At 42.7% G+C, this 20499-nt stretch overlaps 1 protein-coding gene across 1 annotated transcript in view; it reads left to right on the top strand.

Moving 5' to 3' along the window:
- The window catches only part of DEUP1 (deuterosome assembly protein 1), a 220110-nt gene that overhangs the window by 9922 nt on the left and 189689 nt on the right, over positions 1–20499 (top strand). Inside the window, exon 3 of the mRNA XM_024731273.1 lies at positions 3066–3220. The gene's annotated coding sequence lies outside the window, so the exon portion shown is untranslated. The remainder of the gene's footprint in view (positions 1–3065; positions 3221–20499) is intronic.

Here is a 20499-nt window from a genome sequence, read left to right as displayed (position 1 = left end):
TGACAAGCCACCAAAACAGAAGGAGCCTGGGCCCTTGATGATTTCCTAGAGTAGAACTAGTAACATCATCTTGGACTTCGTTATGAGAGAGAAATCTTATTTGAATCATTGTTACGTTGGGTCTCTGTCACCCACAGCTAATGAATACAAGCTTTCATTCAGATGACTATAAGGTTTACGGTAAATCATACGAAGAAAAGATTACAGACTCTTACTCAAGTCTATGTTAGCCTGATAATGTCAGCAGAAAACTTGCTCCACACAAATCCTCTGTGAAATTTTGTGTTTGTCCAGATAAAGGAAATCAGTTTACTTTTCTGGTTAACTTGGAATTTACAGAAATACTTAGAGAAGTTTTGATAGAAGGATGCCTCATTACTTGGAGAGCAAAAGAGCTTGGGCAGTATCACGTTCTATTGGTTCACTTCTCAAAGTTGGGTCCATGGACCAACAGCATCCTTGTCTTTCAATGAAGAATCTCAGACCACACCCCAGATCTACTGATCAGAATCTCTATTTGTAAAACAATACAATGTGATTGGTGGCACATTCAAGTTTGAGAAGCATTGTTCTAGGAAATAACATGAGAGAGCCTGGTGGAATTTCTATATTCTAAAACACTAGTTCTCAAAGTGTAGTCCCTAGACCAGTAACATCAGCATCACGTAGAAACTTGCTAGAAATATAAATTCTTGGCCCCCACCCCAGACCTACTGACTCAGAAATGCTGAGGGTGTGTCCCAGCTATTTGTATTTTAACAAGCCCACCAGGGTGATTCTGATGCATGCTGAAGTTTGAGAGCCACCATTTTGAAGCAGTATTTCCTGAAATTTGTTTTTGGAATAGTAAGGTCAGTGTAAACAAATGTCATGTGGAAAGTGTTCCATGGTCAAATAAGTTTAACAAAACGAAACAGTTTTATTTAATGCAGAGTTTTCATAGTCTCTAATATGTTAATGTGCATGGCCATATCAAAGAGGGTGATATAGAACGCAGTATTTAACAAGCACACTTGACATCAGAACCATTTTTCATGAATTAACTCTTACGACTGGTGTTCCATGGACCAAACTTTGGGAAATGCTTTTCTGTAGTTTCTCAAATTTGCTGAAATATTTTCAGGCTGAGGATACAGTTTACAACTGATTACATTTAAAGTGAAAGGTTCCAGAGAAGTCAATCCAAACTCCAGGATTATTGTTTCTTTTACCACACTCCTTTCCAGGCATCTGGCATCAGGTGTAATCACTGAGATTTCTTTATTCCTCTTTTTCTTACAACCACTCTCATCTTCTGTCCTAGGCTTACAGGATTTGGCATCCCCTAAAACAACATAGGGAACCCATTCAGCTTGAGGATTATCTAACATGTACTGAGCACTTACTCTGTTCTAGGCCTCATGCTAAGTGTTTTCTTATATGTTATCTCATTTAATCCTCGCAACAGCCCTGCAAAACAGATGTTATTATCAATATTTTAGAAATAACTGATGCTCAGAAAGGAAGTGAATCCCAAAGCCCCATAGTAAAAACCAGACCCAGGACCCCAATTCTGATCTGATGGATTTTAAAGCTTCTACTGATTATACCATTTCCACTGCATACTTCAGGCTGTCAGCATCACCCTGCTGGCTAAAATATTGACTCCATGCCCCTGTGTCTCTAAGCAGTCTGATTATCCATACCAGACTAGGATAGGGCTTTTTGGTAATGTGTTGAGAAATAAGGGGAAAGCTCAGGTAATTTTTGAAGTTAACAGCTCTTCCACTTGGAACAAACCCAGGATGGTTCTACATACAAAACAAGCTTCTCAAAATCAACAAGTATTCACTGATCATTGAGTCATGTGCGTGGAGGAGGGACAATGGTTCATTTGCCCAGTCAATTTGGGAACACAAAACGGTCCACGTGCAAGAACACTTACCCATGCACAGCTGTATATGCCAAGGGCGGAACAACTGGACTGAACAACTTCTCAACGTGACAGGGGTTTAAAATAAGTAGAGGTGCCTTCTAGTTGGCCTGGTGATGCATTTCCCCTTAAATCTCAAAATCTGTAGTAGAGGAGGTATAGCAGTTCTGAGGAAGTGGAAAGCGGTGGCATTTGAAGGACCATGAGAATACTTCCTAGAGCAGTTCACCTCTGACTGAGCCTTGAAGATGGAGTCAGGATTTGGAGAGGCCCTAGGATGACCACTTGGCTGGAGAGTCCAGAAGATGGCGGATGCAGTCAGTGTGACGACCGCCCCCCACTGACACTCCCAGTTCAGGTGTTAGCTTCAGTGCACAGGCAGAGTCCACACCTCCCCATTGTCACAGGGCGGTGTTTACAAGAAGAGGCCTGACTCTGCTCAGCCGACCCAATGCATGACTTGCTCTTTTGATTGAGAAGGCTGCTCTTACGTTAGGTCACAGTACAGAGACTTATTGAATAGTTCAGTCACTTCAAGATTAATCCGGCACATCCAGGGATCTTTGTACTTGCTCTCAGGATTCACATCTTCTCTTTTGGCGCTTATCTGTTGTTGAAAAGAGTGGCTGCCTCGACTCCATTTCCCATGGGGTGATCCATGCTCTGATAGCAAAGGTCCCAGTTTGCCTGGGATAGCCCCAATTTACTCTGTTGTTTGGAATGTCCCAGTTCGAATAGTAAGTTTATGGCCACCCTATACACAGTGCTAGTCACCTTCCAACATGGGAGCACATGCCCAGAGAGCCACTCTTGTCCCTTGTTCCAGCGAGTTGGATCTACATTTCTGGTACCGTTCACAGGGACATAATGCCATGGTCCAATACTGTCACCCCTCCCAGGAGGGTAGATTTGGGTAAAGCCACTGCTCTTTGAAACTCATCCTTCGAAAACAATTTAAATAGCCACCTAGCCGACAGTAAGGACAAATTATAGATATTTTGACCTTTAACAGTATGTTACACTTTTCAAAAGAGCACTGCTAACACATCAGTCACAAATTGTGCCCTTGCTCGACAGCTCTGGTCCCGAATTCTCAGAGGAAAATCTTGAGTACCTGGCATTACCACCCAGTGAACTGTTTCCTCTTTACCAGGCTCAGAAACAACTGGGGAGGTGCGCTAAGCAAATGTCAGACGTAAATGTTACATTGAGCAAACAACGGGAGGGAAGAGTACATGACAAGGCAGGAGCAGCTCCACGCCACACAGCTGTTTCAAGGGCGAACAGACCATGGTGTCCTGGCAGACGGTATGTACTCAAACAACGTTAATGTCTTCTTCTCCCCGCTATGATTGGAAATTCTCTTGCCACTTTTAATTTAAAGGGCTCTTAGGCTTCTCCGCTGCTCAGCTCTGAGATAAGACGTGCTGGGCATGAAGGCTGGAAATGCCCCTTAACATCTGCTTCTGGCTGGATGGGCAATTAACATGGATCATTTAGAGCTCAATTTAAAAGAGTAAAAATTTGTTGAGAATATAACTGTGAGCAAGACTAAGTGGGGACTAGAGGGGTTTTTGTTTGTTTGTTTTTATAAATTTTATTTGTCTATTTTGGCTGCGTTGGAGCTTCATTGCTGCCCACGGGCTTTCTATAGTTGCGGCGAGCGGGGGCTACTCTTCATCGCGGTACACGGGCCTCTCATTGGGGTGGCCTCTGTTGCTGCGGAGCACGGGCTCTAGGCACGCCGGCTCAGCAGTTGTGGCGCACGGACTTAGTTGCTCCGCGGCATGTGGGCTCCTCCCAGATCAGGGCTCGAACCCGTGTCCCCTGCGTTGGCAGGCGGACTCCTAACCACTGAGCCACCAGGGAAGCCCCGACTATAGGGTTTTGAATATGATGTGGTCCTTGACCAGCCCAGAATTCATCAACAAGGATGCACTTACCAGGAGAGGTGAGGCTGGTACAAAAATAACTGGAAAATGAAATAGAATCTGACAAGTACCCTAAAAGGAGTAGAAACAAAGGGCAATGGAAACAAAAAAGAAGGAGAGAGTAGTTTTGACTTAGGGGAAGGTAAGGATTCATGGAGGTAGAATTTTTAAATTTATATCATCATAATAACAACATCCACTAGTATTTATGAGGGCTTATTATCACTCAAGAGCTATTCCAAGTGCTTCAAATGTATTTTTATCGAAATTAGTCTCATTTAAGCTTGCCCTTGAAGAAAAGGCATAATTGAGAGAAACAAATGGAGAAGAAAGGGTATTCCTGGTAACAAAAGCAGACTAATGAAAGGTATGACACATCAGGAGGCATTCAGGAAACAGTAACTGTTGTAGTCAGTTTGCGCCAGACTTTGGGATATGTAAGGAGTAAGGGAGATACGGCTCGAAGCAAAAGTTAGTGCCTTAAATATCGCAATAACAAATCTAAGGTGTTTTCACTAGGCATTGAGGTTCCATTACAGCAATGACTCTTAATCATCAGAACCCATGAGGAGCTTTCTCAAAGTACACAGGCCCTTGCCCCAGTGCCAGAGACTAAGTAAGTCTCATTTGCAGTTCAGTTTTTCAAAACTCCTGGGCAATCTGGGGAGACATCCCAGTTGAGAACCACTAATCTTCTGGGGACTGCTGTGATTAGATTTTAGCTCTAGGAGGACATAAGCAGCAACGTAGAGGATAATCAGGTGGGACACAGCCTAATCTCGGGGTGCTGAGTTAATACACCCCTGCAATACAAGTGAAGTGTGAGGAGGCCTGATGGGAGGTGACAGTGGGCATGCTCTGCTGAGGTGAACATAGCACAGTGTTAGAACCAGCTGGGTCTGTGCATTGGCCAGATGTGGGGAGGGAATGAGATAACTCTGATATTTAAGCTCAGGCTAAGTTTGTACTGGTTGGTTGGTACTAGTCCTGGCAGAGATGGAAAAAACAGAAAAAGGATCATATTTGAAAGCTCAAATGATGAGTCTGGTTTTGAACATACTGAATTTGAGATGGCCCTGGGCAACCTTAGGTGAAGGGTACCAGACAATCAGAAATGTACATCTAGCCCTCATCCCTGGAAACCCATCAATCCTGGCAACCTAGGAAAGTTGGTCACCCTACCACCCTTAAAGAAAAGAGCACAGTAACCTTAGAATGATCATCAGATAGCCTTAGATTTAACACTTTTAACTGTTCAAAATCCATTCTAAGGAGATTTTTCACTATGATCCCACTGAAGGTATTATAGAATAATAATTATTATTAACAATAGCTATAATAATGCATTCATTGAGCAATTGCTACATTCTAGGCAATGTGATAAGTTGATGCAACAATGCTGTGAAATTAGGAATATTATTCCCTAGCAAATGTCTAGTTCCAGTGCCATTTATCTGGACAAAAGTGAAAATCAAGAAACTAGCAATTTATTCTATAAATTACAACCAAAGTAATTGGTAAACTTAGAATAGGAAGATACTCCCTTCATACAAATTCCTGTCCTAAACCAATAGCACACATCAGTTTTTATGGTAGAATACTAGAGGCATTCTACTAAAGTCAGGAAGAAGACAAGCCAGCTATCACTGTTATTATTTAATTTTATCCTAGAAGTTTTAGACTCTAAAATAAGAATATTTAAAAGATTAAATAAATAAATATTGGAAGGGTGTCAACATAGCTATTAGTTGCAAATCATGATTGTTTACCCGGAAAAGTTACACAAATCAGATGAAAAACTGCTAGCTCTAATAAAAGACTTTACATATATATCCAGAAGAAGATGTTTTAATAATAGTAACCACTGGAAATTTCTAGTTGAGGGTTATGGTGGAGTTTTATTTTCTTCTTTTTCTTGTGTTACAGATGACATGCTAGGGATTTGATGGGACCCAAAGGAACTATCCTGAGAAATTACTCTTCTCAGCAGTAACTTCCCTTAGTGCTGTTGAGTGCAGGCCTTTGAAGAAAGGGGATATAGGGATTTAGGACAACCAGTCTTCGAAGGGAGGGCGGACAGTTTCATTGTCTGGACTGGAGGTAGCCCTTTTATGTTCAAGGACCCCAGAAATAGGGAACTGCTAGACAGGAGCGGCCCCAGGGAGAGAAAGATGGTTAGAGCTTTGGGTACGTAAGCTGCTAGACTCCTAAGCCTGCCCTAACTCAGAGGTCCATAATCATTCCAACCCCCTGAAGGAGCTGTGCTGGGGAAGATGAAGCACAGAAGAATTGTATTTAGTGTGATCATATAATTTATTGACAAACTTGGGACATTTTTTGTGACTGGAACAGGACGCGGTAATTACGCTAGGTGTCAGCCGAGATGGTCAAGCAGCATGTGTGCTTTGTGAATGCACATTGGGCCAGTGCCAGGGGCTGGGGTGTGCTCGTCCAGCCTGGCTGCCACTCTGCAGTGGTTGTTCCTTCTCGTGGTTCCAGCTGACCTTGTGGGATCAGGCTCCTGGTGACTTTAAGAATCTCAGCTTTTCTCTCACGGAGACATTGTTTGCTAATTCTTGGGTCCATATTGCAGGGAGGAACTGCATCAGATATATACTCATATATACATGTGAAAGTGCACATATATGTGTGTGTGTATATGTATGTATATATATACACACACATGTATATATCTGCATTTACATAAGGAGATATACTTAGCTGTATTTTTAAACTTTCATCTGAGAACATGTGCCATTTCTATAGTAATAGTACACTGAATTTTCCCAGGGCACACCAGTCTATGGGTAGAAATAAGGCCATCTTCTCATTAATTCCCAGTTTTCTCTGGCTCATTTTCCCACACACCGTGACCTCCTAGCCCCTGAGAGTCAGTAGGAGGTGTTATGTGTTAACAGACTGCGCTATCTGAGCTGCCCCGAGCTGCTGTGTCAGGAGCCAGCATCTCTATTGCAATTCTACTGAGCATAGCGGTTCTCTCTGGGTGCCAAAGCTGGGCAGCATTGGAAACTTAACTGTGGTTACAGTGGGTGCCTGTGGGGAATAAGTGTGCGAGGGAATACTTACTTCTTAACTGTACGATTTGTTGTGCCTTTTGAAAATTTCTCTATACTTATAGCATTCTTTCAGATATAGAAATAAGTAACAAATTTAAATAGCTGTGTAGGAGCCAGCTAGAATGCCTCTCTGGTTTCTGTGTTATATTCTGGTAGAAAAAAACCAAAGCAGGCCTGCTTGTGCCTCAGTGTGTTCCAAAAGTGCCCTGTCATTTTACTTCTCAGTCCTTGCTCTCCTCAGGGCCAAGACAAGCATTTAGAAGACATTTACGGGACAGAATCAAATGCCAGCCTTTGGTTAATTCTCTTCCTTCTGATGGTTAAGGCTTTGTGCCACAGTGAGCCAAACTCACTCTGCCTGGCTTTTCAGCCTCAGCCCCTGAAAAAAAGACTCCATTGAGTCACTTAGAAACTCACCAGACATTCCCAAGATGAGTGAACCACCAACAGGGGACCCGACCGAGGGTTAACATGAGTTTGAGGAAAAAGGGTTTTAAAAAAGAAAAGTGCTCTGAGAAACACCAATTATAAATGAAATTGTTTGTACAACCCTATAAAGGGCTCTTCGTATGCTTAGCCGAACTCCTCCTTTCCCAGGCAGGGTAAACTGTGAGGACATGTTTATGTAGTTAGTGTTACGGTTACAGGAGCAGCATGGGGAAGGCTTAGCTCTTTATTAAAGGGGAAACTTTCTGTCCCTGAGAAGCCTCTAAGAAGTAGGGTTGTCTCGGGGGCCCTGAACACATGTAACAATGCCTGGCATGTAGCAAATGCTTAATACATGTTAGCTTTTAAAACTACTGTTGTAGTTGTTTCCATAAATTCAAGTGACTTAGAATGTCAAAAACTAAAATTCATTTTAAAAATCTGGAGTTTAGGTCTCTCAGGAGACCAACAATGACATCTCAAAGCCATGTATCATCGTTTTAGCAATAATTACTCCCTCCAGAATGGCAGGATCTTTCAGAAGATTCTCAGACCTAGTTGTTGGAAAGGAACAATGATTAAGGTAATACCGTGGGCTCTGCTGTCACCTAGTGGAAAATTAGATTATTATAAGCTGTCCTCAGTTATAACCTCATTGCGATCATTGCCAGCTGGCTCCCATTGACTTGCACTATACAGTCCATCACAATTACAAAACACAGACAGAGTTCATGTCTGTGTTGCCACGCTTTTTTTTTTTTTTTAATCCTCCCAAAAAGCAAAGGCTCATGATCTTGTGTGAGCTGCCCAGTCAGAAACCAGTGGCTGTAGAGAGCGTTCTTGGCAACTTCCAGGTCTCCTGGTCACTAGAACTTTGCCGGATGCTGAGGACAGAGGGTCTGGCACATGGTAAGCCTTTGACAAATAACTGCTGGATGAATCTTTGCCACGATCATAACAGACCTAAACAAACAAACAAAATATGCACACAACAAACAATGAAAACTGGAAGCTACTTAATCACGTTCGCTTTAGAGTTTTTAAAGTGTTTTCATATATTATCTTAAGTTAGTCTCAGAAAAACCTACACAATAAAGTATATTTTCCCGTTTTAAAGACGAGAAAATTGCTGCTCGGGAAGGATAACACAGGAAGTCAAGTGGAAAAATCTAAGCTGTCTTCTGACTCCAAATTCTGAGTCCTACCCAGATCAGTACAATGCTTTGCAGGATCCTGTGGGTGGCTCATCAGGGGAGATATTAGGAAAGAAGGGAACATTCTGGCTTGTTTTTGAGAGAGGAGAGGGGAACCCTATAGAAGAGAAAGGGCATCCAGGACAGAAGGCAGGACCCAGAGGACCACAGGCTACGAGGTAGGAAAAGACACTCTTTTCCCCCCTTAGGGCTGGAAGATCCCCTGCCCATGGGTTCCTCTGCACTGTTGCTAATCTGGGAATCTCCCCTTTCCACTTCTGCAAATTTCCATGGGCAGATCCCTTCCAGCTTTAAAAATCAAAAATAAAAATCTCCCTTCACCCAACTGTCACTATGATGCTACAGTTTTGCTCTCATTGTCTTCAAAATAGGGTTATCGGAATTGTAGACTCAGCAATTTCACTCCCAATACACCCAAGCATGATTTTGACACCAATCCCACTGCCTTCCCCCTGGAAGCTGCTGTTGACCAGGTCACCAAGGACCACCTACTTGCCAAATCCAGTGGACTTTGCAGATGTCTGCTTTACTCCTCGGGGCATTCACACTGCTGGCCATGGCCTCCATGCTGAAATTCTGTCCTTCCACAGCTCCTGAGACATGGCACCCCTGGGTTCTCCCTTCATGTGTGCCACTTCTTAGTCTCCTTCATTGTGATACTCTTATTCTCCAAGCTCCCCCCAGAAAAACTCAAAGGAGTACCACCTGACACTTAATTCCATGTCTTAGCCTAAACCTCTCCCCTGAGTCCCTGTCTCATTGGATCTCTTGGAGACACTGTAAATGCACTGAATCCAAATCGTGCCCATCACCTTCTCTCCACCTGCTTCCCAAGCCAGGGAAGGAAAAGTTATCAACAGAAAAGTGTAATAGTAAAACAAAATTAGTGGAAGACCCCTGGGCTTAAAGGGAAAATAATGTCATCTTGTTGGGGAGAGAACTTCACCTAAAGACTTAAAAAATTTGTTTCACCTTTCTCTTTTGCAAAAGTCTCAAGCTTATAGGAAAATTAGAACAATAAATTCCCATATATCCTTCACTAAGATTCCCCAATTGCTAATACTTTGTCACATTTGCTTTATCTCTCTCCATACATAACTGTATGTATATATATTATAATTTTATTGATGAATCATTTGAGAGCAAGTTGCAGACATCACAACCATCTATTCCTAAATACTTTAGCATCTATCTTTTGAGAAGAGAGACATTCTTTTACATGGAGCAATGATCATTTAGAAAATGTAATGATGATATAACACTATTATGTAATAGGCAGTTCATAAAAATTTTTAGCAGTTGTCCCAATAATGTCCTTTATAACAATGTGGGTTTTTTTCCCTAATTGTTCACCCAATAGTGAACTGTGGCTTGTATTTCATTGTCATAGCTCTTTAATGTCCTTTAATCTGCAATTTTTTCCCCAGCTTTTCTTTGTCTCTTCTGACGTTGGTATTTTTGAAAAGCATAAACCACTTGCTTTATGGCTTATTCTTTTTTTTTTTTTTTTTTTTTTTTTTTTTTTTGCGGTACGCGGGCCTCTCACTGTTGTGGCCTCTCCCGTTGCGGAGCACAGGCTTCGGACGCGCAGGCTCAGCGGCCATGGCTCACGAGCCTAGCCGCTGCGCGGCATGTGGGATCTTCCCGGACCGGGGCACGAACCCGTATCCCCTGCATCAGCAGGCGGACTCTCAACCACTGCGGCACCAGGGAAGCCCTACGGCTTATTCTTGAATTTGGGTTTGCCTGATAATTTTCTCATGATTAAATTCTGGTTATACACTTTTGGAGGAATGTTACATAAGTGATGTTGTGACCTTGGTGCATCTTATCAGGAAACGTGTGATACCAGTTTATCCCATCGATGATTACTTTGCTACAGTGTTGCCTACTGTAAAAGTAATTTTTTCCTCTTATAGTTAATAATCGGTGAGGAGAAATTTTCAGAATGTGTGAATATGCTCATCCCTAACAGACTTCCACCTAATCATTTTAGCATTCCTTGATAATTCTTATCTAAGCCAAATATTGGTATCATGGTTTAAAAATGTGATTTTCTATTATTCCTTCTACATTTATTAGTTGACGTTCAACTATAAAGAACAGCCTTCCTGCCATCCTTATTATTTGTTTCTTTTTCTTTTTTTAGTATCATTAAGGACTCATGGATTCTTGGTTGGTTTTTTTCCCCAATGTGTTATAATCCATTACTATCATTATTCTTTATTATTATTATTTTGCTCAAATTGTCAGTGATTTGGCCGGTAGAAATCCATCCACGCTTCTTCCTCTGTCTTTTTTACATGCCCCATTTTTTGTACATTTTTTAATTGAAGTATAGTTGATTTACACTGTTGTATTGCAGGTGTACAGTGAAGTGATTAGTATATATATACTGAATATATATATATATATTCTTCTTCAGATTCTCTTCCATGTAGATTATTACAAGATACTAAATATAGTTCCCTGTGCTATACAGTAGGTCCTTATTATTTATCTATTTTATATATAGTATTATGTATCTATTAATCCCAAACTCCTAATTTATTCCTCCTCCACCTTTCCCTCTGGTAAACCATAAGATTACTTTCTATGTCTGTGACTCTGTTTCTGTTTTGTAAATAAGTTCATTTGTATCATTTTTTAAAATTCTACGTAAGTGATATCATATGATATTTGTCTTTTTCTGTCTGACTTACTTCACTCAGTATGACAATCTCTAGGTCCATCCATGCTGCTGCGAATGGCATTATTTTGCTCTTTTTTATGGCTGAGTAATATTCCATTGTATATATACACCACAACTTCTTTATCCATTCATCTGTCTTTGGACGCTTAGGTTGCTTCCATGTCTTGGCTATTGTAAATAGTGCTGCTATGAACACTGGGGTGCATGTATCTTTTCAAATTAGAGTTTTTGTCTTTTCCTGATATTTTCTAAGGAGTGGGATTGCTGGATCATATGGTAATGCTATTTTTAGTTTTTTAAGGAACCTCCATACTGTTCTCCACAGTCAAGTCCCATATTTTTTTAAAGATTTTCTGCACACAAAATGTTCTAGTCTTATCTTGTACTTTTTTGTGTGTGTGTGTGTGGTACATGGGACTCTCACTGTTGTGGCCTCTCCCATTGCGGAGCACAGGCTCCAGACGCGCAGGCTCAGCGGCCATGGCTCATGGGCCCAGCCACTCGGCGGCATGTGGGATCTTCCCGGACCGGGGCATGAACCCGTGTCCCCTGCATCGGCAAGCGGACTCTCAACCACTGTGTCACCAGGGAAGCCCTTATCTTGTACTTTTGACTCAGCTATTTTTAATGGGGAATGATATTTAATCACCAAGAGCTACATGCTAGTGCTACATCTGTTCATTGCTATTGGGGTAGCATTACTTCTAGGTTTCTTCAGCAAACTGACCTGGGAAATATATACACATATACAGATTATTTTTTAATTTTTTAAAATTATGATTTTATACTGATATCTCTAATTTTAAGCAAACAGCATAGGTTCTTCCTTATTTCTCCCCATTCCATAAATTGTACTTCCTTTTCCCCACATGGAAAACCTGGCCCTCCAGAAGCATCACTATATTTACTCATTTGCTCAGTCCTAAAATGCACACAAAATAGTTTCAGAATTGCTACACCCATATCACTACAAAAACAGTATATGTTTGCATTTCTGTTTTTCTTTTGACTGAGGGTATATATCTAAGTACTGTGTTCCAAATGACTTGGGCTCATTCTCTTTTTTCCCCTTCTGTGTAGTTCTGTCATCCATTTGATATACTGTTAACTTAATTTGTTTCTGTTTTTATTTAATTCAATTTTTATTCAGTTCCTCTCCACAACCTTTTTGTGAAGAGGAACTGGACTTCCCTGGTGGTGCAGTGATTGAGAATCCTCCTGCCGATGCAGGGGACACGGATTCGAACCCTGGTCCGGGAGGATCCCACATGTCGCGGAGCAGCTGGGCCCGTGCGCCACAGCTGCTGAGCCTGCGCATCTGGAGCCTTGCTCCGCAACAGGAGAGGCCGCGATAGTGAGAGGCCCGCGCACCGCGATGAAGAGTGGCCCCCGCTCGCCGCAACTAGAGAAAGCCCTTGCACGGAAACGAAAACCCAACAGAGCATAAATAAATAAATAAATAGATAGATAGATAGATTTAAAAGAAAAACAAACTTTTTGATTTAATTTTTTTATAAACTTTCTTCTATAAACTATAATAAATTATAAAAAATTAATTAATTTATTTTTACAGCTGTGTTGGGTCTTCATTGCTGCACACAGGCCTTTTCTAGTTGCAGTGAGTGGGGGCCACTCTTTGTTGCAGGGCGCGGGCCTCTCATCGCGGTGGCCTCTCTTCGTTGCAGAGCACGGGCTCGAGGTGTGCGGGCCTCAGTAGTTGTGGCTCACGGACTCAGCAGTTGTGGCACGCGGGCTTAGTTGCTCCGCGGCATGTGGGATCCTTCCAGACCGGGGCTCGAACCCGTGTCTCCTGCACTGGCAGGCAGATTCCCAACCACTGCACCACCAGGGAAGCCCAAGATTTAATTTTTAAGTATGCAAAATACTAACATGCTTCCAAAAGTTAAAACTGTATACAAAAAAATAGTATACTCAGAGAAGTGTCATTCTATCTCCTGTCCTTTCTACCCCACTCTAGGTAAACATTTCTCTTAGTTTGTGGTTTATCTTTCCTAAGTGTCTTTTTTGCAATAAATGAAGTTACGTGTGTATATTTTTTTCTCTTCTTTCGCACAGAACACGCAACATACTCAATATATTCTTTTCTGCCTGTGGAATTTGTACAAAGTACAAGTTGAAGCTTCTACTTTTTCTTAAGGGTGGGAAGGCGAGATCAATGGTTTTCATGTCAAGGAAGAAACCTTAATGGTACTTTCTTAAATGGAAAAAAATTGTCTAGACCTATGGTTCTCACAGTATGATTCTTGGAGCAGCTTCATGGGAACACCTGGGAACTTATTAGATGTACAGGTTCCCCAGCTGCATTGCATACCTACTGAATCAGAAACTCTAGGGTTGGGCCCTCCAGATAATTCTGTTGTGTGCTAAAGTTTGAGAACCAATGGTCTAGGAATAGCCTAGGAAAGAGGAAGTTGAGAAAATAACATTTACCTTTCGTTGAGTGCTCGCTTGGTACCAAGCACAGTTATAAGCATCTTACATATGTATATTCCTCATATAACCCTCATGATAGCCCCAGTCAGTAGAGCTGTTGGTTATTCCAAGTTACAGATGGGGAAACTGTGGTACAGATTTGAAACCTGAGCAGAATGGCTTTAAAACCCATAAGCTTAACCATTTTTCTATGCTGCTTCTCAGCTTAGCATCAGATAAAATGAGAACTGAAATTCTCTCCATAGCAGAGCAGTAGACTGGCTGCCTGGAGGACAGTTAACAAGTGTCTCTGGTACGGAGAGAGTTGGAGAAATGTTTGGCTAGAGGGAGGTGAAAGGAGTCCAGGAAATGATGGCAGGCAGGGCTTTGTGAAGGAGCTGAGATTGTCACACGTGAGATAATCACTGTGGTGGGGACAGCAGAGGGTCTTTAAAGTCAGTGCCTTCTACCAGTTGATTTCCAATTGTTTCCCATCTTGTGTTTTGCTGCATCCCCACACCCTCACCCCCTGTCACTCAGAAGGAGTCTAGTGCATGTAACATCCATGGTTGGCACTGCTTTAGACGGAAGGCAGGGGGAGCGGGGTCCAGGCATGCGGAAAGCAGTGTGGAAAAGGCCAGCAGCTGTGGGAGACCAGGGAGTAAACAGGGATAATGAATTCACTGGGAGCAGGGACTTAGCATCCAGGTTCTCCCAAAGGGTATTTAGTTAAGCCACAAGACTCGCCAACGGTACAATGAGACAAATATCATGTATAGGAAGTAAAAGAAATATCACCCCCTTTCCAACCCTGAGCATTGGTGGGAAGAGGCAGAAGTAGCGAGCGAGAGGAGAACAAGACGTGTGCGTCCCAGTAGACCTCATTTGGGTCTGGACTGGGGGCGACTCATCAGGTCAGTTGGAGCATTACCGCCCTTTCTCATTCAGGTCTTTGGGGCAGGTCTCACATCTAGTGGTGTGGTCACAGAGGGAGGCCGTGAGATTTAACTCTCCTGAGACCTTTCAGTTCCCATATCGAATAGACGCTGAGTGGAAAGCCACTGGGTCCGCCATCAGGTCAGCCATGGCAGGTCACAATAGACGTCAGGAGTGGACTGTCAAGCCCACAGGCTAGAGAGAGGATGTGGCAAAGACTGTCCGCCAGAGGACAGGAGGCACTTTGCAAGAGGCACTTCCCTGGAGACTGCGAGAGGGAGAGGACGCACAGCTTGAGGACCTCAACTGTTGCCCCTGCCTCACATCCTATACCGCCCCACCTGTTTTGGAACTGATACAGAAGTAAGGGAGGACAGTCTGAAAAGCTGAGCATTTTGCTGGTGATTCTGAGCATTGCCTGATGGAGAATTGTTTACAATATTGGTTTGAAAGGAGTTTTAAAATATTGGAAATTTAGTTAATGCTCCCCCTGGCTAACAGTTGGGGGTTTCTAAGGACAAGATAGAAACTCTGGACAGTACGAAACATTTGCCTTCTTTTCTGTATACTTAGCATGAGTTAAGTTTTGTGTGATTGTTTAATTCCCACCTCCCTCACTAAACTGTAAGCCCCTGTGGGCAGGGACTGTTTCACCCCCTTGCTCTAGCCCCGGTGAATGAGGGCAGGAACCTGTCTACATTCATCTCTGGTATCTCCAGCACCTGGAACCCTTCCTGATACATAGTAGACACTAAATAAATATTTTGGATGTTAAATTTTGCTCATAACTATTGTTTCAGTGATATAATTAGAAAGAAATGAGAGAAAGAAGGGAAAGGGACACAGGTTCGTGGTTCCCTGGGCTATGTGGGTGACAAGCAGAGACAGTGAGAATTCCACAACATGAACGCACATTTTTTCAGCATCGCTATTTCATACATTTTTCAGGCATGTAGGACTTAATGAAACTAATACTTTGTGTGTGTGTAGTGCTTTAAAGCTTACAAAGGACAGTTAATATACATACCATATGATTCTTTCAGCAGTCCTATAAGATAGATAGGGTATTTTCATGTTTATTTTACAGATGAGCTAAGGTTCAAAGACATTAATCAACTGACCTGAGGTTTAATGCCTAGAATGGGCAGAGCTGGGGTTAGAACCCAGGTGTCCTGGCTCCCAGTGCCTCAGGCCACCCAGCAGTGGCCGGGACAGAAGTTTGGGGGACTGGCCAGGAGACTCACTGAGGGAGGCGCTAGCTCATTATTCCTTCTAAGGTGCTTTACCAGCATTTAAAGCCCCCTGGAGAGGAGAGAAGAAGTGACACCAATGAGGACAACGTTTCAGTTAAGGCGTGCCAGGTCTTGCATCAGCATCATGGCCATCCAAGAATGGTTGCTAGGGACGTAATGTTTGTGTTCCCCGGGCCCCCGCCCGCCAAATTCATATCCTGGAGCCCTAATCCCCAATGTAATGATATTTGGAGGTGGGGCCTTAGGGAGATGATGAGGTCATGAGGGTGGAGCCCTCAGGAGAGGGATTATTAGTACTCTTAGAAGAAGAGACCCGAAAGAGATCATCTGTCTCTCCATGTGAGGACACAGCAAGAAGACAGCCATCTGCAAACCAGGAAGAGAGCTCTCACCAGAATCTGACTGCACTGGTACCCTGATCTCAGACTTCCAGCCTCTGGAACTGTAAGAAATAAATTTCTGTTGTTTAAGCCACCCTATGCTTGGCATTTGGTTAAAGCAACTTGAACTAAGTCCGTGGTCAACAAGGGGCTCTTCCAGGGCAATGGGAGCAGTGGGGCGGGGTTAGAAGTCTCTTCTCCAGCCTATGTATGAGGAAGAAATGTGGCAATTTCTTTGTGTACCCAGAGTTGTGCCATGAAGATGCGGTTCCAGTTTCTTGCCTGGGCTGCCACTTTCAAGAGAGACTGCAAGCCCTTGCTTTGCAGTAGGGCAGGTGACTGCCTGAATAAGGGGGCCATGAGGATAGGGGCCTTTCCCTACTTCATCAGTGAGTCTGCATTGGTAGCGCTCTCACCAGCCTGAAGCTGAGAACCGAAGTGGGTATCAGGTCCTGCCCAATCTTGGCACTACCTGCATTGTCCTCACAGTGGCAGTGTAGCCTTAATTAGCGGATGCTTCTCACCTGGCCACGTGGAAAAGAGCACTGTCCTGGCACTGCTTAGCTAGGACGCAGCATACAGCCTGCATCCTTTGAAAAGAAACACTAGCAGTTCTGCCATATAGTGCGATTAAGACTCCAGCCATTCATTCACTCATTCATTCACTTATTCATTTATTCCGTTTTTTGTTTTTTTTTTCCCATGTAGCTGCCATGCACTGAAAGGCTGCTATTTGAAGGGGACTGCAAGAGGTGCTGGGGATACAGAGACTTAAAAAAAATTTTTTTACATCGTGCTCCAAGACCTCCAGGAGCTTAATACTGAGTGAGAGATTTGAAAATGGCGAATACCCTGTAACGGTGGTGAGGGCTTAATATGGTAATGGTGGGAGTGAAGTGCGTAATGCAGGACAGAATCCTTCAGGCCTCTTTTTAAATATGGCTTTTGCAGGGGTGCCTTCCCAGGCCCCCAGACCAGGTTACGTAACCCTGGTCACTGGTGTGTCAGAGCCTGTACTTGTCCTGTTGTAACACTCAGCACATTGCAGTGTTATTCCTTGTTTGTCTATCTTTCCTGATAGATGGAACCAGCTTCTCAAAGACAGGGACCATCTCTGTCTTGTTTCTCACTACATCCCCAGCACGTATCCCAAAGTATGTTCATATTCACAGTAGGTGCTCAATAAATGCTTATTGAATGAAGACTAACCCAAGCACAATTGTTCTATGATACTCAAGTGCAAGAAACATTACCTCTTTATATTTCTAAATCAAATCAAATATCAACTTACCAAGATTCACAGCAAGTCCAGTATTAGTTTATTATTTTTAAAAATTCTTTCTACCTCCTACAGTTCATAGCAAAATCCCAGGGTTAAGAGAGTTATACAGTTGAGGGAAGTGGAGGTAAAGGGCCTTTTGTGCTGTACAGTGAAGCTCTGGTCTTTTGCAACCTGTTGGGCTCGCTGCTCTGGGAGGATTACACTATACCCCTCACCCCTATTATTCTGACCCCTGCCAGCAGGACTCCCTTCTAAATCCTGTCCCTCTCCAACACTGCCTACAATTGGTGCACAGGTACAAGGTGAGGCCCAGAACACACACCCCCTCTACCCTTCCCAGTGCCTGAGAAGTCTTCTCAAGGGCGGGACCACTCCCCACTTTCCCTCCCCTCCCCACTTAGATAATCATCCTTGCTGTGGTCTTGGGATGGGGAGAGAAAAATACTTTCCAAATTAATGCTGATGAATTTACAGCTTCAAAAAGACAAGATACCAGTTAACAGCTCTCCCTGTTACCAAATGAACGAATGTGTATTTTTGTGGAGCAGTCTTTTATAAAGACATTCCATAGTTCTGTCTTCAGGTAACTGTGCTTCTGTAAGTCAACAAGTACCCATTACTTCTGGGCTAGTAATTTCTTTTGATACCAGAAAAGAATACCTACTTCCTGGTGAGGATTAATGGAGATAATGTCTTTGAATGCACTTTGGGAACCAAAAGTACTATACAAATGTAGAACAGTGTTGGTATTAACTAAGATTTCTGCATTTTACAGCTAAAGGAGAGATGGCATGACAAGTGAACTTTTTGGGGTCCTTTCCAATTCTCCCATGATAGCTTTTTTGCTAAAAACTGTCCTTCAGTGATCCATTATTCTAGAACACTTGGTATTCCCTAAAGAAAAAAAACCAAACAAACAAAACTATGCTTCAGTATTTACTTCTTTTTCTTTCTTTCTTACTGGCTCTTAATTCTCACTCAAGATTCTGAGGTACTTCAGCTAAAACCACTTGTGAGGGAAGTAGACAAAGGGATTTTTTGGGCCCCTTTTAATTTTAATATTTCATGATTTATCAAAATGCCTATATGCTAACGATAGCAAAAGCCTGATCTGTCATTCATTCATTCCTACATTTTTTGTTTTTTTTCTTAACCACAGAAATATCATTTTTGACCTTGCTAAGCACAGAGTTCCATCTGAGTCACATATTCAGGTTTAATGTACACTTTGGCATTGTGTATAGAGAAGGACGATTTAATTTTGAATAAAGGTGGCCCATCAATGGGCTGTTTGTACTGTTATGTTATCTCCCAAGTCGTTCCTCACTTCTGTTGTTATGGAAACTGATTTGCTCCCCCTTTTCTTGAATTATGATCCCTATTTCATCTGGTTTGGTGTGAGTGGTCACTCTTTTACAATGTGACCCTGTTTTCTAGTCATAGCTTTCATGCAGGGAAGATATCTTCTGTGGGAACTTTAGAGCTAGGATTGGAAGGGAGAGGATGGTGGCTCCCTGCTTTCCTGTAAAACTCAGGAGCACTGGGCAGTCAGACACCAGCATATGGATTGTGAAAGCAAAACATGATGCTGTTGGAGTAGTAACTATAACTAACATGTGTTGAGTCCCTTCCATGGTACAGGCATGGATGGGAGTGCTTGACAAGTATCACACTTTGACTTCTCATGTGCATTTCCTCAATGAGGGCCCTGAAGCACAGAGAGGTTCAGCTACCTGCTCAAGGTGAAACAGAAGCTAGTGGATCTTGGCTATCATCCCCAGGATTCTGGCTCTTGGATCCACGTATAACCACTCTGCTCTGTGACCTCTTATGTTTTCTGGGTCTTGATCCCATCAGTTTCTGCCTCCTTTTTCATCGTCTAATCATGACCTCACTTTTTTTCTGGAACTGTCTGCCTTCCCGCAACCTTGGTTTTGCCCATTTGAGTCCAGTTCATTTCCCCCCCCCCCCCCCCCCCCCCACACACACACACACACACACACACACACACACACACACACACACACACACACACAAACTCTTGCAGCTACTCAGGGAAACAACCCTCCCAGTTCAGTATGGCCTCTAGGAATTTCCTAGTAAGGAGCAGCTCCCTTGCAGAAGTGGGACCTAAACAAAACCTTGGCAACGCAGCATATGTTCAGTTGTTCTAAGTCAGGATCAATCTGGTTCAGGCACAGCTGAATCCAGGTACAGCTTTATCCAGAATATCTTACAATACCTCTTGTGTACTGCTCTCCTCGTCTCCTATCTTTGCAAATTAGGAGTATTATTCCCTAGCAAATGTCTAGTTCCAGTGCCATTTATCTGGACAAAAGTGAAAATCAAGAAACTAACAATTTATTCTCTAAATTACAAACAGTACGGTTCCAGCTAGGTTTTCTGATGCTTGCATCCAAGAGACTCTTCACTAACATAGAGAGGTGCATTAACGCATTAACTTGTTGAAGTCACGAGTAAAGATTGAGCCCAGAGCCCATGCTCTTACCTCCTATGCTACACTGCAGGAAGGGGCAGATTTGGAGGTGAATTTGGAAATATATATAAGATTAGAATTAATAAACAAAAATAAAATAGACTTGAGAACCAGAACAATGTCCATCTAGTGCTTATGATGAATCCTAGGCAAATAATGGCTGCTAGAGAAATAAAAGGGATGATATCTTAAAACAAATATATTAGATTTGGTCCCTTCTGAGAATCTGTGTACACAGCCATGACTTTGCATCATATCCTTTTTATCTGGTGTAGCAAGATCTGTGTCCCTTTAATTTTTTGTGTGAAGTTCTCAACAGAGAGGCCAGTATAGAGACATTACTATGATGAAGTGATATAAATCAATGATTCTCAACCTGAGTACCACAGACCTGTGCAGAGAGGACTTAAAAATATTGCCCAGGGTCCATGAACCCATAGTCATAGTGTCTGGCTAGAAGTAGATC

Source organism: Neophocaena asiaeorientalis, unplaced genomic scaffold (genome assembly GCF_003031525.2).
Source record: "Neophocaena asiaeorientalis asiaeorientalis breed wild unplaced genomic scaffold, Neophocaena_asiaeorientalis_V1.1 scaffold143, whole genome shotgun sequence".
NCBI lineage: Eukaryota > Metazoa > Chordata > Mammalia > Artiodactyla > Phocoenidae > Neophocaena > Neophocaena asiaeorientalis.
The sequence above is the reverse complement of the archived record's forward strand: the minus strand, read 5'-3'. Positions and strand labels throughout refer to the sequence as shown.